Below are 6,869 nucleotides of genomic sequence, written 5' to 3'. Positions count from 1 at the left end.
CATTGTCCAGCTTTCACACCAATACACAGTAATGGGGAATAGGCAGTGACTAGGAGTGAACAAATTCCCCTGCTCTGTTCCATTGTGGTTTCTCAGATTATCTGTGGGTAGCTATTTTGTTCCTCTGGCCTTCCACCCTTCTTTCTGGAAATGTTCCAGTATTTTTGGAACGTATGTATTTGAATAGTATTTGAATATGTATTTTACTTCACCATTAGGTGGGCAATAAAATGAAGGGACTGAGTGGGGAGTATAGTTGGGTTCACTGCATTGTGTCAGCACAATGAGCAGACAGATCAAAGTTGGCAGAGATATTCAGCAGAAGATAATTTCAGGAGCCTCCCTAAAGACTGCTGCTAAAATTCCTTCTTCTATACAGTGATTAAAAGAAAAGAACCCTAGTTACCCATGCACTGAACATGAGTCAGCATTGTGATGCAGTAGCTAAAAAGACAGATGTGATTTTGGGCTACATCAACAGAAGTATAGTGTCCAGATCATGCAAAGTGATGGTATCACTTTACTCTGCTCTGGTTAGACCTCTCCTAGAGTACTGTGTTCAGTTTTGGGCACCACAATTTAAGAAGGACGTGGACAAGCTGGAACATGTCCAGAGGAGGGCAGTGAAGATGGTGAGGGGTCTGGAGACCCAGTCCTATGAGGAAAAGGCAAAAGCTCCACCTGGCTCCCCTCACGCTCTAAAAACCATTGGGTGCCAGGAAAGATGTCTGTAGGTACCATGGTGCCTATGGGCATCACACTGGAGACACCTCCCCTACAGAAAGCATAACTAATATCGGCCCGGCGGAGGCTGGCAGGAGGATGACGTCATCAGATCAGGCTGACCGGCAATGGGTGCCATTTTGAAACCCCCAAACCTCTGGTGGTGTCGGCGCTGGTGGTGGTGGCCACTACAGTGGCGGCACCGCTAATAGTGGATCCCGTCTGTTCCCAGCTGGCTCCTTTCCCTCGTGGGCCCCGCAGCCCCTTGGCTCAGCCCGGCACACGCTTTGCGACATGGCAGCAGGGGTGGCCGGTGGCAGAGGTGGCAGTAAGAATTTCCAGTGGTACTTCTCCCAGGTCGACGAAGACCTGGCAGAAGCTGACATTATCTCAACAGTTGAATTTAATTACTCTGGAGATCTTCTTGCAACAGGAGACAAAGGTGGCAGAGTGGTTATATTTCAAAGGGAACCAGAGAATAAAACCCGTCCTCATTTAAGGGGAGAGTATAATGTTTACAGTACCTTTCAAAGTCATGAACCTGAGTTTGACTACTTGAAAAGTCTAGAAATTGAGGAAAAGATTAATAAAATTAGGTGGTTACCACAACAGAATGCTGCTCACTTCTTATTATCTACAAATGATAAAACTATTAAATTATGGAAAATCAGTGAAAGGGATAAGAGGTGAAGGTTATAACTTGAAAGATGAAGATGGAAGACTTTGGGATCCATTTAGAATCACAGCATTAAGGGTGCCAATCTTGAAACCCATGGACCTAATGGTAGAAGCAAGTCCCCGAAGGATATTTGCAAATGCACACACGTATCACATAAACTCTATTTCAGTTAATAGCGATCATTTCCACAGATGACCTAAGAATCAACCTGTGGCATTTAGAAATCTCAGATAGAAATTTTAACATTGTAGATATAAAGCCTGCTAACATGAAGGAATTGACAAAGGTGATAACTGCAGCAGAGTTCCACCGCCATCATTGTAATGTGTCTGTCTACAGCAGTAGCAAAGGAACTATACGGCTCTGTGACATGCGTTCTTCAGCCCTCTGTGATAGACATTCCAAATTCTTTGAGGAGCCAGAAGATCCCAGCAGCAGATCATTCTTTTTTTATTATTATTCATGGTCCATCTAGTTCTATTTCTTGTAGTTTGAAGTTCCATATACACCGGTTTATGGTCTGCAAATATTCCTGCCTGTATCTTTGCCTCCTTCAGATCTTTTACTAATAATGTTGATATCCAAATCATGTCTATCCTGGACCATGTATCATGTCTTGCCGAGTAGTAAGTAAATTGTTTAGAAGAAAAGTTTCTTATCCTCCATGCATCTACTAAATTCAGGTCTAACAACATTTGAGTCAATGCTTTTGGCATTCCCGTTTTCCTTCAGCAGATCATTCTTTTCAGAAATAATTTCCTCAATATCAGATGTAAAATTCAGTCACAGTGGTCGATACATGATGACCAGGGACTACCTTTCAGTTAAAGTATGGGATCTCAACATGGAAAATAGGCCTGTAGAGATATATCAGGTTCATGAGTATCTCCGAAGCAAACTTTGTTCACTGTATGAGAATGACTGCATCTTTGACAAATTTGAATGCTGCTGGAATGGTTCTGATAGTGCTGTTATAACTGACTCCTACAACAATTCCTTTAGGATGTTTGAGCGAAACACACGGCGAGAGAGTAGCAAACCTCATGCCATTTTAAAGCCTCGGAAGGTGTGTACGGGTGGCAAGAGAAAGAAAGATGAAATAAGTGTTGACAGTCTGGACTTCAACAAGAAGATCCTTCATACAGCATGGCACCCTGCAGAAAACATCATTGCTGTAGCTGCCACCAATAACTTGTATATATTCCAGGACAAAATTAATTAAAGATGGCTTATTCGAGGACAAAGTTGTTGTCTTGCATAAAGCTCAGTTGTTTATCTGTCAGAGATGGCCTTGTTGTCCTCCCAGTAAAGAACATTGATGCACTTATTTCCCTTTATAGGTAAAGGAGAGAAGCTGGCCTGGATTTGAGTTCATGGTGTATTTCTGCCTTCAGTGAGGGAGAACGTGGAATTTAATTTTTGTAAACGAAATAAGCTCACTAGAAGCAGAATTGATGGACAATACTCAATAAAGGCCATTACTGAAAACAAATGTATTTATTTAAGCCTGAGCCTTCCTTTCCAGTTGATAGACCCCAAAAAAATCTAATACCCAAGAAACAAATTGTCATAAAATGTAATTTTTATCTCACGTGTTCTTTATCTGCTGTAATATTTGGGCCTTTCAAAACATATAGTTGTGCTTTATGCCTGTAAACATTCTTCCTCTGGCCTTCATCTAAGCTTTAGGTGTTTCTACCATTGAGCAATATAGGTAAGTCTAGAGTTGGGTGCATAGACAGGTTTTTCATGTATATCACTCACCAACTTTATCTATAACCACACCTTCTGGTGTAAACCACTTAATTAAAAAAACCTGATATCAGGCTGGTAAGAATCTTAGCAGGATGTAGGATCTTTGAGATGAACATCCATATCTTGCTGAACATCCAATTTCAATATGAACACTCATTCTGTGTGTACAGAAAAGCCTTGGATTTCTACTCCATGGAGCTACACATTATTATTTGGCTTTTATTCGGGCTCAGCTTCCCTTGCTGAAGCAGCTCAAATTCACCCACCTTCTGAGTGAACCTGCACCACTTCCATTATACACTATGGGGTTCCATTATACCCTATGGGGACCATCCAAATAGGGTATAATGGAGAAGGGATTTAAACTTTAAATCCCTGCTTAAATTGACTCACCGAGTCATGCTGCCATGTTGTTATGTTTAAGTCACAATGGACTCATAGCAACTCCGCAGAGTTCTGCTTCATGGGGCTTTCAAGATAAAAGATAAGCAAAGGCATTTGCAGTTGTCTTCCTCCACATAGCAACCCCAGTATTCTTTTATGGCCTCCTATCCAAATACTGACGTGGCTCACCCTGCTTAGCTTCCAAGCTCAGACAAGATCAGGCTAGTCTGGGATATTAGGGCTGCTACTCTAGTAACTGGAGATGGCCTAAATATGCTCTCCAAGCTCCCCAAGCCTCTGGGCCCCCAAGGAGTCTTGCATTTCACTGAAACACTGGACAGGCACAAAAGCTTCCACTTTGTATGAATGAGTGCCTCAAGATTTCTTAGTATGTGGTATTCTGCCAATGCACACATGGGCTCCTATCAATTAATGAAACTTATAAAACTGAAAAATGCATCAAACTGAATGTGCACAATAAAGAATGGAACAATGGAAGGATTTCTAATGCACTGGTCTGGAAATAAGACCAGGGAGAAATTCAAATCAGGCCAATTCTGGAAGCAAAGTTGTGTGCTTTTGGCAGCTGCATTAGAAGCACAAATTTGGCACCTACAGCATTTCTGGCATGGGGAATACATCAATGGGGAAAGCTGCCCCATTGAATTCCTGCATGTCACAAAGGTAAAGCCACTGAGTCTACCAGAACTGAAAAACTGACAACCCTGCAGTAGGGGTGTGCAAAAAAAAAAAAAGGACCAATTTGGATTCGGCTGAATTGGGCAAAATTAATTTCTGCCGGTAGAAAGACTCCCGCATGTCAATTTCAGCAGTAGGAGCTGATTTGGGAGTCTTTCAGCCAGCCGAATGTCAATTTTGGCCCCATTATATCCTATCGGCCATTGAAGTCAATGGTGAAAGCATAGGGTATATTCTGGGGACTGGAGGAAAGGAGGTTAGAGGGAGAGGCTCCAAACTTGCTGGGTAGCTGCTAGAGCCTCTCCCCAAGATCCCCACCAAGTTTCAAGAACATTGAACAGGTTGCCCCCATCCCCTCCATTGTTCTCTATGGTGGGAAAAAGTAACAGCTACTTTGTGAGTTTGGAGCCTCTCCCTCAAACCTCCTCCCCTCCAGCCCCCAGAATATACCCTATGTTTTTGCCATTGACTTCAATGGCCCATAGGATATAATGGGGCCGAATTGCCGCCGAAATTCAGCGGCAATTCGGCAGCAAGCCGATTCAGATCAGAGAATCTGAATCAACCCGCAGCAGCTTGAAAGGGGCCCGAATGGGGCCTTTTCGGGTGTGCATTGGGTTCAGACGAACCCAATGCACATCCCTACCCTGCAGCAGTCAATATATAGCAGTACATAATTGCCTGCACTCTAAAGTCTTGATCAATATACGGTGCATAACTGGTCTTCTCAGAAAGCTGGATGCTGGCAACCATCCCATATAAGAAGTTGATTTTGTAATCTAATTAACTCGTCGTCCCTTTTCAAATTCCATTTATTATGATCACGATCTCATCTGAAGGTAGTTAGACATATAGGACTGTTGCATGGATGTTTAAGGGGCTAGTAACATAAACTGACCATTCTTTGGTCAGTACCACTTGGGGCTTAGCTCCAAATATCACACATGGTCACAAGTCCACCCCCAAGGTCAGCTGATATGTACCACACCTAAACTCTGCGATTGTAAGCCATTATCAACAAGGTTACCACTATCTCAGATCAGTTATTTATGACTCAGTCATAAATGTTTCTATCCAGATAGTTAAGTGATATGTGATTTTGCTTTGATTAGCAAAGCAAGCATGGTGTGATGGCAGCAGAACTGGGTTTGATTCCCCACTCCTCCACCTGAAGCCTGCTGGGTGACCTTGGGCCAGTCACAGTTCTCTCAGAACTCTCTCAGTCCCACCTACCTCACAAGGTGACTGTTGTGGGGAGAGGAAGGGAAGGCAATTGTAAGCTGCTTTGAGACTCCTTCAGGTAGAGAAAAGTGGGGTGGAGGCTAAGAATGGCATACCCTAATCTGGAGAACAAGGTTTGATTCCCCACTCCTCCACCTGAAGCCTGCTGGGTGACCTTGGGCCAGTCACAGTTCTCTCAGAACTCTCAGCCCCAACCTACCTCACAGGGTGTCTGTTGTGGGGAGAGGAAAGGAAGTCGATTGTAAGCTGCCTTGAGACACCTTAGGGCAAAGAAAAGGGGGGTGGGAAAACCTATTGGTGTAGAGGCTAAGAATGGCAGGCTCTAATCTGGAGAACAAGGTTTGATTCCCCACTCCTTTACCTGGAGCCTGCTGGGTGACCTTGGGCCAGTCACAGTTCTCAGAATGTGGGGTGAATGTTGTGGGGAGGGAAAGGGAATGTGATTGTAAGCTGCTTTGAGACTCCTTGAGATAAAACAAGGTATAAAAGCCTCTCCTTCTTAATTAGTTTGATTGATGACATAACTAAGCCAGTTTGGTGTAGAGAGCCAGTTTGGTATAGAGAGCCAGTTTGGTGTAGTGGTTAAGTGCATGGACTCTAATCTGGGAGAACCGGGTTTGATTCCCCACTCCTCCACTTGCACCTGGCTGGATGACCTTGGGCAAGCCGTAGTTCTGATAAGAGCTGTTCTTGAAAAAGAGCCGTTTCTGTCAGAGCTCTCTCAGCCCCACCTACCTCACAGAGTGTCTGTTGTGGGGAGGGGAAGGGAAAGGAGTTTGTAAGCTGCTCTGAGACACCTTTGGGTAGTGAAGGGCGGGGTATAAATCCAATCTCTTCTTCTTCTTCTTCTTCTTCTTCTTCTTCTTCTTCTTCTTCTTCTTCTTCTTCTTCTTCTTCTTCTTCTGTCTTGAAGAATTTGCAAGTGGCACAAATTTACAGCAAGATTTAATTTCACAGAACAATTTTGATCTGTGCAGCTTTACAGCCCATCCCACCTCCATTTGAAGGGCTTGCTAGTCTAACCAGCCAGGTTTTTATTCCCACACAAATGGAAGATGGACATTAAACCTAACATGCATCCAAATTGACCAGTGTTTCCATAGGGATTCTGCTTCCTTCCAAAACTATTGTAAGTTTGATCATTACACTATGAGCTCTGCGTTCAGAGCCCCAAGCATTTTATTGTTGCTGCTATAAAGACCAGCCACACGAGTCTCCAGATCAGGACTCCGGCATGAGGGAGGGCTGTTAATTGAAAGCCAGCTTGGTATAGTGGTTAGGAATCTGGACTCCAGTCTGGGAGAACCGGGTTTGATTCCCCACTCCTCCACATGCAGCTGCTGGTGTGACCTTGGGTCAGTCACAAGTTCTCTCAGAGCTGTTTTCT

The 6,869-nt window shown here is 43.8% G+C and overlaps 1 pseudogene; it reads left to right on the top strand.

The window, feature by feature from the left end:
- The first annotated feature begins 1,017 nt into the window (after positions 1 to 1,017).
- LOC107108810 lies at positions 1,018 to 2,624 on the top strand (annotated as a pseudogene).
- Positions 2,625 to 6,869: the final 4,245 nt, after the last annotated feature.

Source organism: Gekko japonicus, unplaced genomic scaffold, assembly GCF_001447785.1.
Source record: "Gekko japonicus isolate JY-2015 unplaced genomic scaffold, Gekko_japonicus_V1.1 scaffold650, whole genome shotgun sequence".
Lineage (NCBI taxonomy): Eukaryota > Metazoa > Chordata > Lepidosauria > Squamata > Gekkonidae > Gekko > Gekko japonicus.
This window is presented reverse-complemented; position numbering and strand designations above follow the sequence as displayed.